The sequence below is a fragment of the Sus scrofa genome, chromosome 11 (assembly GCF_054392235.1).
Source record: "Sus scrofa isolate SSC_HxYL_T2T_F1_AM1 chromosome 11, Sscrofa_HxYL_maternal_Yorkshire_Landrace_v2.0, whole genome shotgun sequence".
NCBI lineage: Eukaryota > Metazoa > Chordata > Mammalia > Artiodactyla > Suidae > Sus > Sus scrofa.
Window position 1 is genome coordinate 61399095 of NC_139393.1, and position 19682 is coordinate 61418776.

General features: G+C 35.5%; 1 long non-coding RNA gene across 1 annotated transcript in view; it reads left to right on the plus strand.

The window, feature by feature from the left end:
• The window catches only part of LOC146398657 (uncharacterized), a 38793-nt gene extending 26476 nt beyond the window's left edge, over positions 1–12317 (plus strand). Inside the window, exon 4 of the long non-coding RNA XR_014820026.1 lies at positions 7807–12317. This is a non-coding gene — a long non-coding RNA (uncharacterized LOC146398657). The remainder of the gene's footprint in view (positions 1–7806) is intronic.
• Positions 12318–19682: the final 7365 nt, after the last annotated feature.

The window sequence follows — 19682 nt, forward strand, 5'->3', positions numbered from 1 at the left end:
GTTACTTTTCTTTGTATCTATTTCATGTTCCGGTGTTTAATTAATTAATTGCTCATAAGAATTTCATCACTTCAAATCATCTGTTTACCTGCTTGAGCATATGTCTGCAGGATTATTTTGTTCTTTAAACATCAAAAATATTTTAAATTATAAAATATAATATTTAAGAGTTGCCAAACATTAATGATTTCCCACGAGATGAGCTAAAATATTGATAAGAATTCTCAATACCTAGATCATTCTCAACCAGAGAGTAGAAGAATATATTCATAGATTTTCTTAGGTGGAGGAGGTCTATTACAGCCTTATATCCCTACTGATAAAGCTTACATTTGAGGTGATTAAAGAATTTTCACCAAATGATTACATGTTATAAAGAAAAGATAAAACCCAGAGCTATGCACCTGCACAAGAATTAAATCATTTCAAATAGCAGAGCTCTTTACTCCTCACTTCAAATGTCTTTCCAGAGTAGTTTTACTGTGGTGACATTTGGCTGAAATGGGACCATTGGGATCCAGACACACTCACAAATGTGAGATTTTTCCCTCTAGTGTTAATGTGTATTCCAGCCCTTATCATTTTATACTGAAGGCAAAAAAGCCAAATTTTCTTGATTTCTCTGCCAGGAGGACTTAAGTTTAAGCATTTAATTCTCTGAGTATAAGTTACTTTTCTAATATAAAGTAGAATTAGAATCACAGACACAAAATGGTGGAAATCCTTTGACAGGTCACCAAATTTATTGCCTATTTCAAATAAATTGTCCTCTTCGCCGATCTGGGCACATATTTGTCTACGTTCTTTTAAGAAGGACCTCTCTAGAGAGGAATATTATATAAGCAAACAAAATCCCTGACAAACAATCCCTGAGAAATTTCTGTAATTACTCTTTTTAAGCCACTTTAAACCACTGGATTTCAAAATGTTTTCACCAAGACTTACATTAGAAAATAAAACAAAGCAAAAACTAAATTAAAAAAAACACCAATTTCTCTCGTTCGTGCGCGTGCGCGCACGCGCACGCACATACACACACAAGCATACTCATCCATTCACAAGCTAATCTCTTTCTAAGATGTATTCTGATATTTTCCCTCTCCTTTCTCTTCCACTTTCCTTTCTCTCCTCTCATTAATTAGATATAGTAATAGCACAGTTTGAAAATTTCTTCTTTAACCTAGGAATAATAATTTAATAACTTATTGAGACACACATATATGTATAAATAAATATATATGTATATGTATGTATATAAATCTCAAATAGAGAGCTGAATTTTTCTATGGCAATGTTAGTTTCTCTAGCTAATGTGATTATGTTTAATGCTAATACGTAAAGTGCCAGACATCAAGAAAGAAAAAGGATTTCTTTCTATATATTCCTTCTGTACATGTTAGTACTTGGCACTTATTTCAGGTTGGCTTTGAAGAGTAGCATTGAACAAGGTTGATGCTGACTGTGTCTTAACCTTAAAATACATGTAGGGTATATTTGTATATTGTTTTTCTATTTTAATAAATCAGTGTCATCATTATTGGTTACTTCAGAATTTGACTATTTAAAATCAAGAAAATAATTAAAGGCTGACATTTTAAGTGGTATGTCTGTGCGTGTTTGCTTTAACTTAAAGAATTGCCAGAGTTAAAAGAAAGATACAAATAAGACAAATTAAGGGCATTTTGATTGCACATTTAGCATTTGAGAGCACACAATTAAAATAAATTGTGTCCTTAAAAGTGTTATACTTTTTTGGAAATAATACCATAGTGGAATACTAATTCAAACACTTGAAGAATATTTATAAACTGTGCATTAAAATTATTTTTCATGCTTCTTTCTTCACCATGCTTTATATTTAATATTTATGAATGATTTGTATTTTTGCCAATATTATAATATTATCTTCTTTTTGAGAGTAGAGAGAAAATTAACCAATTAGAAATTCCCATCATATATTTCTAGAGGAATTATAACCTTATTAGAAGATTATAGCGCCTTAGAACTGACTTGAATATGATTAAATTTAACAGCAGCCAATATTTTCCTTTTGAACTAAAGCTTACAAATGGAAAAATATATGACAGAAAAATGTTTGAGCATAATTGTTTTTGTGCATTTCTCTGAAATGTGATTTTCAGGTCCAAAGTGTAATTTATTAGTACAATCTAAATAAAAATACCAGCAATAATTTAGAAGATGGCCTATTTATTGATGCCATTTCTCAGTAATTATTGAACTCATACTTTTTTTTTTTTTTTTGTCTTTTGTCTTTTTTTTGAGGGCCATACCCATGGCATATGGAGGTTTCCAGGCTAGGGATCTAATTGGAGCTGTAGCCGCTGGCCTATGCCACAGCAACAGCAACACCAGATCCGAGCTGCGTCTGTGACCTACACCACAGCTCACAGCAATGCCAGATCCTTAACCCACCATGCTGAGGGCAGGGATCAAACCTGCAACCTTGTGGTTCCTAGTCGGATTCGTTTCTGCTGCACCATGATGGGAACTCTACTGAACTCATAAATTCTTCATGTTTGATAATGTTCACCTTCCTTTTGTATAAGTTCATTTTCTAAAATAGTTCAAATGTACAAATAAGCATATTTCTAAATTTTTGCAAAAAGTTTAATTCATTTCTTAAATTTCCTTTTAAGATGATTAGCTCAATAATTTTCTCATGGACAGTTACTCCAAAAGGAACATGACATAATTTGAAAATGTAATGTTTTTAAGCATATGACCTTTTAATATTGTATTAAATGCTTATCTCAAAAATGCAGAAAAACGGATTTTACAAAATTCAACATCCATTCGTGATAAAAACTCTTACCAAAATGAGTATAGAGCAAACATATCTCAACATATTAAATGCCACTTCTGACAAACCCATAGCCACTATAACAGTCAATGGAGAAAGCTGAAAAACTTCCTGCTAAAATCTGTAACAAGACAAGAATGCCCACTCTCACTGCTTTTATTCAATATAGTATCAGAAGTCCTAACCACAGCAATCAAAGAAAAAAAATAAAAGATATCCAAATTGGAAGGGATGAAGTACAATCATCACTATATGTAGACGACATGATACTTTAAATAGAAAACCCTAAGGATTCCACATAAAAACTCCTCAATCTAATAAATTCAGTGAAGTAGTAGGATACAAGATTAACGTTCAGAAAATGGTTGCATTTATGTATACTAATAAAGAAATATTGAAAAGGAATACAAAAATACCTTCAAAAATCACATCAAAAAATAAAATAGGAGTTCCAGTCGTGGCGCAGTGGTTAACGAATCTGACTAGGAACCCTGAGGTTGCAGATTCGATCCCTGCCCTTGCTCAGTGGGATAACGATCCGGCGTTGCTGTGAGCTGTGGTGTAGGTTGCAGACACGGCTCGGATCCCGAGTTGCTGTGGCTCTGGCGTAGGCCGGTGGCTACAGCTCCGATTTGACCCCTAGCCTGGGAACCTCCATATGCCGTGGGAGTGGCCCAAGAAATAGCAAAAAAAAAGAAAAAAAAAAAAAAAAAAACTGGGAATAAATGTGGCCAAGTAGGTGAAACACTAACACTCTGAGAAATATAATACATTAATAAAGGAGATTAAAGAGGATTCAAAGAAATGGGAAACTATCCCATGCTTCTGGATTGGAAAAATTAATATTGTTAAAATGGCCATACTATGCAGAGCAATCTACAGATTTAATGTCATCCTTATCCAGTTACTCATGATATTTTTCACAGAGTTAGAACAGGTAATACAAAAATTTATATGGAACCATAAAAGACCCAGGTTTGCCAAAGCAATCTGAGGAAAAAAAAAAGGAGGAGGCATAACTCTTTCAGACTTAGACAATATTGCAAAGCTACAGTAATCATAACAGTGTGGTACTCAAACAAAAACAGACGTACAGATAAATGGAACAGAATAGAGAGCCCTGAAATAAACCCAGACAACTAAGGTCAATTAATCTTAGACAAATGAGGCAAGAAAAAAAATGAGAAAAAGTCTCTTTGGCAAGTGGTGAGGGGAAAACTGAACAGCTACATATAAATCAATGAAATTAGAACACATCTTCACACCATACACAAAAATAAACTCAAAATGGCTTAAAAATTTAAACATAAGACTGACACCATAAAACTCCTAGAAGAAAACATATTCAGAACATTAGCTGATATCAACCACACAAATATTTTCTTAGGTCAGTCTCCCAAGGCAATAGAAATAAAAACAAAAATAAACTGATGAGACCTAATCAAACTTAGAAGCTTTTGCACAGGAAAGGAAACCATAGGAAAAAAAAAAAAAAAAAGACAATTTGTGGAACCGGAGAAAATAGCTGCAAATGATGCACCCAATAAAGGCTTAATCTCCAAAATATACAAACAACTCATACAACTCAACAACCAAAAAAACACCACATTTTCTTGAGATGTAATAATCTACTTTTTATGAAATAGAAGTTATACTTGCTACGTACATATCAAGTAGATCATCCTTTTCTCAGATTAATTGCCTTATTCGTCAGATAAAATTAATTGAAATATATTTTTTTAAAAAAATTAAAAGTAGAATTAAACTTTATAAGAATTTGCACAGTGCAGACAGCAGTGGCAAATTTGCCTCATTGCTCTGAGCTGGTGGAACTTAGGATGGCACCACTTTATTTAGTATTGCCCTTTTGGGTTTTCATTACAGGCATGTAGATGGGTTGCACCAGGGTGGATGTGAGAAAGATTGAACAGTCAGCAGTCTGAATCCTCTCATTAAAGACATGTGCCTGCTTGCCCACCACTCTGCTTCTAGCTCACTCTGCCCATTGTGCAATTTCATCTCCAGTTTCTGTTGACTGTGGAGCTGCCCTTACTTCATCCAGCGTACCTTGACTCTATGCTTGTCCTTGGTAGTAGTTTTACCCAATAGGATTTGTCCCAGTCTATCACCTATATGCTCTCTACTAGAAATGTGATAGTCATTCCCCGGGGGAAAGTCTTTGGGACACTTCCTAGCTTCTTTGCTGACTGAAGATCAGTACTCTTTGCTGTGGGTTGGATGAAAAGAGTGCTGCCATTATTCCTCAAAAAGCAAACTAGGGAGATGGGGCTTCTTTTCTCCTAGTGTCAGCCTCTGCCCCACAGGCAGCTGAGCCTATATCCTGGAGATTTCTAGGACTGCCTAATCTGTCTTTTTTGCTCCTGTCAAACTCTAGGAGCCCTATCTGTGGGTCCCTTTTTTCCTGAATCTCTTCATCCTTTTATTCTACTAGTTATCTTACTTAATATTGCTTATGGACATTTATGTGAGGAGAGGAAGTGAAAAAAAACCTAAAATATATTTTTAATAGATAAAATTTGAATAAAGTGTTATCACTTTTTGTTGTGAAGATAAAAACTCAGTTCTAAAAGTTATAAAGTTTTCTTGATGTAGTTAATTTTTATAATTGTCATTCAGGGTCAGTCTGCTATGATTTTCCTTCATTGTCCATTTTCATTCAGAAAGTCTTTATTTTTGCCTTTTAAAAAATCTTTTAATGTCTAGTTTGAGCCTACTATTTCCTCACAGCTTGCTTCAGTCGACTTTGATCTCCCTTTTCCTAGACTCCTATAGCTCTTGCTCATTGTGTTACTGTCTTTCAATATATGTTGTAATTAGCTAAACTAAGGTAAGATTCATTTTCTTAAAAAAAGCCAGTCTGAAATATAATGGAATGTCATTTTATATTTTATTTTACTTTGTATGGATTTTCCTCTTCTCTCTCAGTTTTCACTATTATTATTGCTAAATGTTGAGGCTCACTGTCATGAGCCTTTAATTAGGAAATTTCCCCCAAAGCTAATATTAGTCAACATTAGAACACATGGTGCTTCTTGAACTTTGGCATCAAAAGAAATTAATAATTTACCCTGAATGACATCTCTAGTCATCATCGGGCAGGAAATTTCTAGTTTTATTGCTCTCTGTGTGAATTGTGGCAATGAACTACTAAATCATAGTCACCCCAGGTTATATGTCTTTTTTTTTTCCTTCTTTAGAACAACATATTAAGCTCTCAATTCAAATTATGTGTCATTCTAATTGGAACTGGAGAGCAATTAACTTTTGTGTGGCAAAATGTCAAGTACATTTTTTTTTTTAAACTCATCGAAAGAAATTTATCAAGAGACGTCTATAGCTTCGTATAAATTAAAATTGTTGCTATTAATTTGGTCTCTGTGTCAATTAGCTAATGAACTACTTTAACTATGGTAAAGGATAACAGCTAGGAAATTCAAGAAGCAACAATTGTGTTTTGCCTTTTGACAGGACATAATTTCTTAAGAGTCAAGGTCAGTGCAAGTTCCAATTCAAATAAATAGGTTTCCCCTGTTGTATACAAAAATATATATATAAAATAATAAAATTATATATCTTTCTCACTTTGTCACCAATTTCTCTAAGTTATTAATGAAAATTATTATGTTTATTATTTATAATTATATTCATACAATAGAATAAGTCTAAAACCAAAGAATTAAATAACAGACAAGAAATTGCATAAGTACAATCCATATTATCTTCTTCCACTTGCATAGATATACTGTCTAGCTCTGTGAAAATTATAATTCAAAGTAATTTTTTAGAAAACTATAGGTCTCTTTTTCTTTCTTTCTCTGTTCATTTTCCCTTCATAATGTAATAGTAAAGACTTGAATTATTGAATTTTAGTGACAAATTTTAGAAATGTGACATTAAATATTTTTGCTAATAAACCCAAATAAGTTTAGTTTCTGGTTAAAAAAAAGCCAAAAGTGAATAAAACTATGTTCAGTAGTTAATGTTCCAGTATTTCAGCTTTTGGAAATGATCTGGATATTCAGTGAATATCCATCATGTAATTTATCTCAGTGTAACTTTAAGGCTTTAAATTATCAAAAAGATCTTGGAAGTTATTTTTAAGTAGACCTACCGTAAAGTGTAATTATTGTTGAAAATTCACGTATAAACTTTTACTTATATGTATTTAACTTACTTGTTCTTAACAATTATGTTTAGATTATTCATGAAAATTAGTTAGCTATCATCTTATTTTTCTTGCTAACAAATATTACAACAGAGATAGTTGACCTTATTTAACTTTTAGTAAACCTAGGTAGCATAAAATTTGTATCTCTGCATTACTTTTAGTGCTGATAACTCTAAAGACACGGCTGTTTTAATTTTTTTTTTTTTTTTGGCCGTTCCCATGGCATGTGGGATCAAACCTGAGACAGCAGCACCCCAAACTTCTGCAGTGACAACCCAAGATCCTTAACCCAATGGACCACAAGAAAACATCATGTAATTGCCCATTTTAAATAAACCAACAAATTTATGCAAACTTTTATTTACTGAAGATTATTCTAGATCATGTGAACTTGAAAAACATTTGGGATAGTTTTTGTATTATTTCTAAGACTATGCTTAATTTATATAAACACTTAACTTTAAGCCAATTAAATATAGCTTTGTAAAAATTAATTTTGTCAATACTATCTGTTGGCAGAAAAAAAATTATACATCAATGCATATATACATAGACATACATAAACAGAAAAACAGAGATCTTTTGCTTTTGTTTTCAAATTTAGTCATGAGATAGGTACGATATGGCAAAACTCACTAGTATATGAAAGAATAGTTGGGTCCAAATTGTGTTTACTCAGGTGTCTTAAATTTTTACTGATATCAGTGGAGAAGACGTAAGATTTTTTTCCTTTGCATAGTTTCCAAATACCCCCAACCTAATCCTACCTTTTCTTTTTTTCTTTCTTTCTTTTTAGAGTATACTTGATTTACAGCATTGCGTCAATTTCTGCTGTACAACATAGCGACTCAATCATACATTTATATACTCCCTTTTGTTTCTTTTGATAAGAATTACCAGGGTTTCTGCAATTCCCATTGTGGCTCAGTGGGTTAAGAACCTGATGGTATCCATGAGGATGTGCGTTCAATCCTGGGCCTTGCTCAGTAGGTTAAGGATCTGGCATTGCTGAAAGCCACTATAATTTGCAGATGTGACTTGGATCTGGCATGGCTGTGGCTGTAGAGCAGGCTACTAACTACAACCCTGATTTTACCCCTGGCCTACTTGCGGCTCTAAAAAGAAAACAAAAAAGAATTAGTAGAGTTTCTAGAGAAGCCCAGGTAGAACACTTACATCTCAAAAGCACAGAGAAAGAGTACAACTTCAGCAAGAAGGACTTCTGTTTCCTAAGGCCAGAATTTTTACAATACCTGCTAGCCTTTTGAGAGGAATTGTGGCGGTTTGGAAGTTGAGGAAAAAAGATGGGTTTTCTCTGTTCTTGTAAAGGACTTAATTTGTAAGACAAGTTGTACAGCTTTTCCTCACTTTTCACAGGAAAGTGTTTTTAATTCCTCATAGAATCAGGTTGCAACCTGAATGGTATCAAGGCGTGACCAAACATCCAACTGCACTGTTATTATTGCAGAACCTGGATCTTTTGTCCAACAATGTGCAAGTCAAAACCCTGAGACATCTAGGTTTGCAGCAGAGAAAAGTTTTATTTATGAGGCAGTCAAAGGCGAAGATGGAGAACAAATCTCAAATGCACCTCCCTAGAGGTGAGGGGTATTTATAAGATAAAGCTGAGGCATGGGGATCATGGGGAAAGGTGTTTAGAGCTAAGAAAAAGGTGAAGCAATTATCAGTATGCCCGCACGTGCAGCTAAGCCATGTGCTTCTTCATAAGCACAGGTTCAGAAAATAGTTTCTATGTTCTAGAGTGGAGTTTTTGGCCCTCTGACATTAAAAGGTCATGGCTTGGACATTGGCGAATGATGCCCAGCTGTAGGAATCATTGGCCACCTCCCCGCCCCCCCACCAGCCTTAAGAAGCTCAAGCTGAAAGTGGACACAGCTGTCCCCAAGCAACCCAGATTTCTGTTCGGCCATGTTTTCAAGTCTCTAGCCAGACGGTAGAGCTGCCAGCACGAACCAAACACTTGTGTTTGTAGGTAGGCGGGAAGTCAGGCAAAGTTTCTAAGATACAAGTGAGACAAACAAGAAGAAAATAGTTTTCCCTGGGAGAAGGAGGATCAACAACTTGCAGGCACCCAAAAATCATAGTCACGAGAGTCTGGGTTTGGAAAGAAAAGGACAACGTTACATTTCACCTGCCTCTCTCAACAGGGCAACATCAAGCTCTGGGAGAGCTGACTCTGGTAAGCTCTGACTCTTTTCACTCGTTTATTTCCATTAATTTTTAGTTACACCTTGGCTATGTAAGAGAACAAGTGGGAACAGTTCATTGGAGAATTCCCTTTGAATCTGTGAGCCCTTGGAGGGCCCAAACGGGGGCCATCCTTGAGAATAGATACAGGGTGATCAAATTGATGAGAAAGATTTTGACAGAACCTCCTAAGACTACATATTTTTCAATGTTCTGGTTGATTGCAAATGAAACACACATTTCTGGGCCAGTGTTTTGATGACAGACCCTTAGGAGTGTGCACCCGGGAAGCCCAAGGTGTTGGCATTAGGTTACTGGCCTTGGAGTTGTTGCAGTTTTAAGACTACTGATTTGATGGACTTTTTTTTTTTTTCTTTGGCTGCGTCTGCGGCATGCGGAAGTTCCTGGGCCAGGAATCAAACCCGAGCACAGCAGTGACAAATGCCAAATCTTTAATTGCTAGGTCACCAGGGAACTCCAGAATTGGTGGACTTTTGCTTAGGGGTTTGCAGTCTCCTCAAAATGGAAAGGCAGTTCTTATGGAGGATTAGTGACTGTGAGTAATCAGGTCAAGAGAACAGAGAGGAGTAGTAGGAGTCACATCAGTCTTACATTGTTTTGTTTTGGGTACTTCTTGTGTCTTTAATTTTTATTAGCCTTTTCTAATGAATCTTTTAATGAGGCTATTTTGGAATCTTGAAGCCTTAGGGAAGCTTCAGGGTGCCAGTTAAAACAGATGTTCCAAGGAGTTGCTGCTGTGGTACGCTGAATTAACGATCTGGCTTGTCTCTATGTTGTTGCTAGTTGGATTCCTGGCCTGGTGAGGTGGGTTAAGGATCCGGCATTACTGCAGCTGTGACATTTACCGCAGATGCATCTCAGAGTCAATCCCTTGTCCAGAGAACTTTCATATGCTATATGCAGGGGGGTACAGCTGAAAATGAAAAAAACAAAAAAATAGAGGTTCTCTTCAGTTTGTTCGATTTGGGAAACTTTGCTTTCAAGTGTGCTTTTTAAGCGAATGATTGTATCTAATAGGAATGTTTTCCATAATAACTATTGTAATTTGAGGTTTGTCATTTATGTAGATACAGCTTCTGGGACTACAGTTTTTAGCCATAAAATAAGCAGGTGTGCCAGAAGCTGGTGTGCTCAATTCTTTAAAACGTGAAGATCCCATTTCTTTAGCTCAAGCTTGGGTCTCTTGGAGCCAAATTATTACCAAAGAGAAATGTGCTACAGAATAGAGGATTTTGTGATATTTTATAGTGTACCTCATTGCCTGAAAATTTTCTTGAGATGGGCAGGTGAATTACTGTCCAATTAACCCCTTCTGTGACCAACTTATGGTCAGCATGGGAGTCTCAGAATTAGGTGGCAATTGCTCTAACAGCTTTTTGTGTGTACTCACCAATTTTGGGGCTTTGGCTTCCAAGATCCCATTAGCAATAGATCTATTATTCCTTTCACAAAAATATTTCTTTATAGTGACAAATACCCTAGTGGCTTTTAATAGTCTGATTTGGGCTTACTTAGATTTTAATTTTGATGATCACGCTATCTGAATTTCTTATCATAATTTATTTTCCCAAACCCCTAAGTAATTCATGCTATGGGTTGACCTTGAGGCTTTGTGAGTCCCCTAATGACTGCCACCCCTTGTGGACTCCCAACACAACTATGCCATAACCTTTCTGAGGCCCCAGAACCTTTTGGGGTACAGCATATATAATGTATATATGTATTTAAATAAAGTGTGTTTGAATTGGAGAGTTTCATGCAAGGGAGTAGACCTCAACTATGAGAGTGACTTGCCTTGGGTACTCCTTAATGAGGAGACAAAGAGTGAACTCAGGCTTCACAGAGCTCCTAGCCTATGTGTGTTCTTGGCCTACTGTTAGCACTTAGCTTTGCATCCCATTCCTTGTTGCCAAAAACTGTTAAAAGATGATTAAAGAAAGCAATTCAGGTGATACAAACAATGTTTATTTAACCCTTTATGAAGTGGACAGTTTCAAAAAAGTGCAAAGTGAGCAGAGAGCAGGAAGTTTTTAAAGGATGAAGAGTAAAGTACAGGGAAGAGGAGTTCCCATCTTGGCTCAGTGGTTAACAAATCTGACTAGGAACCATGAGGTTGCCAGTTCGATCCCTGGCCTTGCTCAATGGATTAGGGCTCCAGCATTGCTGTGGGCTGTGGTGTAGGTCATTGATGCAGCTTGGATCCCGAGTTGCTGTGGCTCTGGTGTAGGCCAGCAGCTACAGCTCCAATTAGACCCCTAGCCTGGGAATCTCCATATGCTGTGGGTGCAGCCCTAGGAAAGACAAAACAAACAAAAAAGAACAGGGAAGAGAAAAATAAAAATATTTGATTGGCCGGAGCCAATAGTCAACCTTGTTTGGGTTGAAAATGTGGAGAGCTGGCTTGGTGTTTGGAGATTGACTAACTAGCAATACTGTTTTTCTGGTTAAGTGGAGCATTTATAGGGGTGTGAAAGTCATGTAATTTTCGGTTTGCCAATGTGGCCCTCTGGGTAGCAGCAGCACAATCTTGGGCCTAGGAAGTTATTACAACGTATTTGATAATCTGAAGTGATGTTTCAGCTTAAAAGTAAATATGTACATATGAAAAACAATGTGTGGCTTTGTTATACTGTTAGACAGATAAGTATAGCTCTGGATGATTTATTATAGAGTGATACCATGAACTCATTATAGAGAGGCCAAAGTCAGAAAATGCTTCAATTCTGTGTTAAATACCCTTTCATATTTCTAATACAACTTTTCATATTGTAATTTTAATGTTATTATGTTAGAAAAATGTGTTTTACAGCTATTAGTCTGATTAAATTTGTATTTAATTATAATTATACCTGCTATGATATAATTGTATCTGTTTACTTAAAAATTATATGTAAAATCTTCATTCAGTGAATATATTTTGATTGTTATGTTTGGGGACATTATGTGGAGGGTTAAGCAGTTAACCAAAAGTTTAGGCCCACAGGATGGATAGATATTTAATGCTATGTTAAACAGTATTACAATAATTACAAGTGTGGTATTTAATAAACAAGTTCTGGTTTATAAAACAGTGTATAATAGGAATCTGAAGTTGTCTTAAAATTGTAAAAAGCTCCCTGAAGAAGAGTTGTTTTGAGGGATCAGGAATGCATAAAGGTTATGTTTCAACTAATAGTGGTGAATTATGGCAGGAAAGATGGCACGTGTAAAACAATCCAGGAGGAAACAATGTGGGGACAAAATCCCTGAGAAAGAAAAATAACTCCATTCATTACAGGAATTGAAGAAAGCCAATATAGTGCTTTAATGTCTCTAAATTACCAATAGATTGATGCTGCAATAGACTGGGGAGACAGAGGCCAGTTATTTAGAGTACTGTAAGCCAGGTTAATAATTTGTCTCTTTTTTAAGAAAAATGGGCAGAAAACATCTAACGTGTTCATGTTTGTAAGAATTTTTCTTGAGGCAACTGACTTATCCACACCTCAAACTAGATTAGACATAACAGGGAATTTCTTGATTCTCATTGCTGAAAATCTATGATTCATGCATGACTGTGAAAGACTGAATATACAAATGGACAGAAGTCAGACCACATATATAAATGAAACTCTGATCATAACCTTCAGCAATCTGCCCAGGAAACCAACCCATTATCTATAGTAACCAGCCTAGGAAGCCAGCTGCTGTAAATCATATTTATAGGAAACCAGATTACAATCTCTACTGACAATCCAGGAAGCAAAACAGTAACTCTTATAATCATCAGACCCAAGTGGCCAGAACTTGATGAATAACTAGCAGCTTCCCAAATTGTTGTCCCTGCTTCCAATTTAGGGTCACCCAGAAAAAGCCAAATGTGTACCTCTTACCAATCACAGAAGATACCTTGTTTTTAGTGAGCCCAGTTGCAGGTTACCCTTCTCAACATGCTCCAATCAGGGAAAACCTGAAGCTTCGGCCTTTTCTCCTAAGTTCTTCCACTCTTTTGCCTGCCTTTGCGTCTCTGCCAAAATGCAGGTGATGGTGGAAAATAGCCTTTGCTTATTCTCCTTTGATTAGTTTTTATTTCTACAGTTACACTCAGGGACTAACAGAAGCCATCAGTAATCTTTCTCTTTTTCTTATTCTCTTCCTATTTCCATCTCTCTGGTCAACATTTTTTTTCTATTTTATTTTCTTTCACAAGACAAAGATGTCCACAAGAAAGCCAAAGCTAATATCATTCACCCGATTGAAATCACAGATTAAAAACTAAATACTTCTGTATAGCCCAAGAAAAATCTTCAGGATCATAACAGTCCTATTTTAGGGCATAGGTCTATTCCAGAACTAATCATTGTTTCCAAGCGGGTGGTTTGATACTAGGTTTCATAGGATTATTTGTATGTAGAATTGCCATACTTAGTGGGAAAATGATGCCTAATTTCATTAGAATTTTAGGTATCAGCAAATACTTTTTAAAAAAAATACAAGCATATAGCCCATGAAATAATATATGAAGAATATTTTGTGCTTGACTCAAATTCAAATTTAACTGGGCATCTTATATATATATATTGTGATAACCTTACATGACATGGAAGGCAGAAACATCATAATCCATGTAACAGGCTGAGAGCTTGTGTGTGGAAAAACCAAGAAAGAAAATATGCTAAGGTGAAAAAAGTAATAGATGCCACTAAAATGTTTATATGAGAATGAGATATTCAGATTTGAAATTTGAAAGAATAATTCTGGTTACTATGTTGCAGAAAAACCAGATGGAATAGGAGAGAATGTAGGATATGAATGGGGAGGCTATTACAGCAAATGAGAAAAAATATAGGCGGTTTCAACTGGAATGGTGGCACAGGGATTAAAAATAAGTGTGGTAGACAAGTGAGACAGTAGAGTCCATAGCAATTGGTTGTTACCTGTTAATTAAAAAATTAATTTAGTAAGATTACAATTAAACTGTTAGAATTTAAGGGAATTTAGTAAGTTTTTTGGATGCAAGGCCAGTATACAGATTCAATTTTTATTTGTATAAAGCAACTGTAAACATTAAAAAGTGAAGTTTTAAAAAAATAATATTTAGGAGTTCCCACTGTGGTGCAGTGAGTTAAGAATCTGACTACAGCAGCTCGGGCTGCTGTGGAGGTATGTATTGGACCCCTAGCCTGGCACAGTTAAAGGATCCAGCATTAGGGATTTTGCTTTGTAGCTCGGCAGTAAGGAACCTGACAAGGATCCATGAGGATGTGGGTTCAATCCCTGGCCTTGCTCAGTGGGTTAAGGGTCCAGTGTGGCCTTGAGCTGTGGTGTAGTTCGCAGATGTAGGCCTTGAGCTTGGATCCTGCGTGGCTGTGCCTGTGGCATAGGCTGGCAGCTGTACCTCCAATTCGACCCCCAGCTTGGAAACTTCCATATGCCACAGGTGTGGCCCTAAAAAGCCCCTCAACCCCCCAAAAAGGATCCAGCATTGACAGCTGTGGCTCAGTTTCAGTCCCTGGCCTGGAAACTTCCATATGTCACAAGTGGGGCCATAAAAATAGGAAATAAAACATCTGGATCACATCAGAATCACATGATTAAAAATAAATAAAAACTGGGTTGTATTTCTCCACAGTAAGATAAAAAGCTTCTGAGAGTAGAGAATATCTCACTAAATGCGGATATACAACCTTCTTTATTGATTTGTAGCATCAGTATTATAAAGTTGATATTTCCCCACATATTTATATATAAAGATGATATAACCCCAATCAAAATCTCAGCAGGTGTTTTTGAAAATGTACAAGTTGGTTCTAAAAAGAATATGGAAATACAAGAGACAAATATAGCCAAGGCAATCTTGGAAAAGTACACAGTTTTTGAATGTACTCTGCTGGATCTTAAGACATATATAAAAGTTAAAGTAGTTCAGAGAATTGGTATTGACACAAGGATAAACAAATAGGTCAATGAAACAGAATAGAGTCCTGAAGCAGAACCAAGTACATATAGCTACATTATTTAAAACAAGCTAGCCTTGCAGAAAAAAGTTAGAGTCATTCTTTTCAATAATGGGTTCTGGTTCAATAAATGTTCAATAAAAGGTTGGATATCCATGTGAAAAAGTTGACTTTTTGCTTCTCAACAAAAACAAACACACTAAGATGGTCTGTATCTATATGTGAAACAAAAAAGAAATAAAATGAGTGGACCGTAAATGTGTGAAGATACAGCATTACGTTCATGTTATAAAAATATTTAAATGGGATGCAAAAATACTAAACATAACATGATTGGAAATGTTTGATGAATTGTAACTGAACAAAAGTTTGTGTTCCAGATATGCAGTGAGACTAAACAAACTAAAACATTGGAGTTCGGAGCAGAGCAAGATTTATTGCAAGGCCAAGAAAGGAGAATGACTTATACTCAAAAAACCCTATAAAAGGAAAACCTTTTATAGGCAAAATTTGGTGTGAGGTTTACAGGGTATGTGACTTTCTTCTGATTGTTTGGTGGTGAGATAACAGAGGTGTTTCAGGAATCTAGTGCTCAGCCTGAAATTAGCAGCTTCAACCTGGCTGGGGTGGGGTGGGGGGGCTTAGCTCCTGTAGAAAAAGCTCAAAGATAATATGCATATCCCTTACCAGGATCCTGCTTTAGTCCTGCACTATAGTTTATAGATTTTTCCTCCAGTGTTTCTGCATCCCATTACTTTCCTGGTTAGTAACTGTTTGAATCTGCTCTTTGGTGTTCAGGAAGGTCTAGGAGGCTGAAAGCTTTATCCTGCAAATAAGAAACTGGGGACATAGAAAGGCTTTTGTGCCCTGGAGGACCCCATTGAGTCTTGCTTAGTTACAATATTAAAATTAAGAACATTTTCAAAAAAAAAAGTTATGGCATGAAAAGATATTTAAAACACATATAACCAATACCAGCTTATATCTAATACATTTTTGAAATAATTCCAATGTAAAAGAATTCCTGCCTAAAAGGCAGAAAATGGATAGAAAAAGTAGGATAGCAATCACTTTGCAAAAGATAATGTCTTAGTAACCAATAAAAATATAAAATGTTAAATGTTCTCTTTTGTTGTCTGTGAAGAACGATTTGGTTAGCAGTGAAATACCACTGGAATAAGATAGTTTTCAAGTTAACAATCTTCAATTTTGGCAAGATTTGGGTAACTTGCATTCTCAAACATAGCTGATAGGAGTATACACTGGTACAACATCTATAGTAATGTTTAATATTTAGTGGAATTGAAAATGTAAATTTCTTATAACCTAGCAATTTCACTCTTATTCATAACCAATAGAAATCCATATAAGGGGTAATAAAGGACATTTATAAATATATTTATAGAAGTATAATTCATAATAAATCCAAATGTGGTATAACTAAAATGTTCATCATAGGAGAATTGACAGTAAATATCATATATTCATACAATGTGTGTATATTCATGTATTTCATTGTATATAGAACAATGAAAAAGAACTCCCCCTTCCACACACAGATACATATCTTTGCTAAACTGAGTGAAATAAACCATTCCCACACACATATTTGTGTAATTAAATTTCATAAAAGTCAAAAACAGATCAGACTAAGCTGTGATGCTAGAATTTAGGACAGTGAGAAATAAGGACCAGTAGTGTTCCAGTTATCTATTCAAGCTAATATCTATTGCTACATAGTAAACATGGTGACTCTAAGAGGCTACTTATATTTCTCATAAATTTCTGGGTCAGGAGTTCAGGAACAGCTTGACTGGGTGGCTCAACTCTGATCTCAGCAGGATTGGCTCTAATTGGAAGATCTACTTCACTCAATTTCCTTGACCCATTCTTCCTCCCATTAATCCATTCTCTAGGGGCTTTTTACATGGCTTTGATTTCTCAGAGTGTGCTTGGCTTAGGATAGTGAAACTTTTCTTGTGGTAGCTGGCTTTTAAGTATAAGTCTTCCAAAAGATAGGAAGTATAAGCTTCAATTCCCTTAAGTCCTGGGCCCAAAATCTGACACCAGCTTTATTGATGCCATATTACATTTGGTCAGAGTAATGATAGAGACCTCACAAATGAAAAGAGAGGAGACATTTAATGGAAGAAGAAAAAACTGTATTTTTCCTTAAATCTATAATAAGCAGCAGCAATTATGAAGAGACTTAGAAGATGTTTTTAGAATACAGCTGATTATTTCTTCATTGAAGCAAGAGTTTCATAAGCTTGTTCAATTTGCAGTAAATCACCACATTATAGACCTAAAATGTGTGTTGCAAATGTATACATGTATGCTGTATTTTAAGCTTAAATAGTTAAAAAAGAAATAAGGTGCTAGCTGAAATTATTTTTAATTGCAAAATATAGGATGGAAAACATTGATCAGGTTAAAATACTAATTTTAAGGATAAAATTAAGATAGTAAAAGTGAGGGATTAAACTATTCAGTGAATATAGGATGCTTCCAATATATCAGGCAATTTGTAAACACCTAAAGATATAGGAGAAAGTTAGTAAAGAGAAAGAGAGAAGTGGGAGGATAGGGGAGAACAAACACAATATAAAAATTCTAAGAAATCTAGATAACATGGAATTGATTAAAAAGGAGATAAGGAGACCTCGTTTTGTGCAGCAGAAAAAAATCTAGCTAGTATCCATGAGGATGCAGATTTGATCCTTGGTCTTGCTCAGTGGGTTGGGGATCCATTGTTGCTGTGAACTATGGTATAGGTCACAGACTTTGCTTGGATCCACTGTGGCTGTGGCCAGCAGCTGTAGCTCCAATTCAACTCCTAGCCCGGGAACTTCCATATCTCATGGGTGCAGACCTAAAATGCAATAAATAAATAAATAAAATAAAAAGGAGATAAAAGTTGATCCTGGTTTCAGGTATAGTGGCAAAAACTTGAATGGATTATGAATTTTACGAATTAGGAAAAGAGGTTTGATATAATGGCTAAAAGTCCCAAATTTGGTGAAATATATAATTATATAGACTTGAGAAGCTAATTGAGCCCAAAGGCGGGCAAAATTAATGAGAATTAAACCGAGGCACCTCATAGACAAACTCTTGAAAACAGTGATAAAGAAAATCTTGAAAGCAAGTGGGAAAATAAATGACATATTAAAGGAATAATCTTTCAGTAACTACAAGTAGTAATCAAAAACCATGCAGTCTAGGACCCAATGCAAAAAAGTCTTTAAAATGCCTAAAGAAAAAAAATCTCAGAATTCTACATGTGGTAAAATAACCTGTTATAATGAAAATCAAATAAATATAGTTTCTGATAAAGTAACCTAGGAATATATTTTGTCACCATATCTACCCTTGTCCTGAAGGAAGTTTTTCAATCCGAAGAAAAATGATGCCAGGGGATATATTCAGTAGGTAGATAGAGAGAACAAAATAGTGGTTATCAGTGGAGTGAGGAATGGGGGAGAGGCAAGATAGTTTATACTAAGAGATACAAACTATTGGGTATAAAACATGCTACAAGGATATAGTGTGCAACACAGGGATTATAGTAAATATTTTATAATAACTATAAATGGAATGTAACTTTAAAAATTGTGAATCACTCTATTATATACCTGTGGCATATGTACTATTGTATATCAAGTAATATTATACTGAGGTAAACTCAGATCTTTTTGAAATCAATAAAAGGGTATTGATTTTTCTTGGCAGACAAATAAAAGGCAGATAGCCAGATACCGATGAAAGACAAACTTTTCTCTTTTATTAAAATCTACATAGCCACTAAAAGCTAAAATTATAACATTGTCTTATGGATATATAGCAATTATAGATTTAGTAAGTGTGATAACTATAACAAAAAAGGAATCCAGAGGATGGGAATATATCTATGATTGAAAATTTTCTATATTTTGTGTGTAGTACTACAGTATTACTTCTCAGTAGACTATGAGAATTTAGAGATGCATTTCATGTCTAGAACATCACAAAAATATGTAAGGATATATGGCTTGTTGACTTCAAAAAATATGCACAACCTAAAAGTTGAGAGTTCAGTTTTATTTGGGGCAAAATGAGGACCGCAGCCCAGCAGGCAGCATTTCATACAGCTCTGAAATACCTTTCCAAAGAGGTAGGGGGGGAAGGTCGTATGTGATTTTGGTGAAGGGGGAGGTATATGTAACTAAGCACACATTTTACAGAAGGGAGCTGCTAGTCTTGTGAAGGTTACTACTGGTCATGAGGAGCAGATGTCACTATGGAAGATTTTAGTGCTTTTCTAGGTACAAGGAGACACGAGAATTGGACTCATAAAATCTTCTGAAAATATCTAACTATCTAAAGACCTAGTCTGCCAGTTTTCCCAGAGCAGAGAGTGCCTCACTCCTAATCTCCATCCTGAGTTCCTTTTGGGGGCATTGAGGGTTAGCAGCTGTAATGCCTTGTGATTCAATCCATGTAGAGGCAGATGGCAAGTGACAATCTC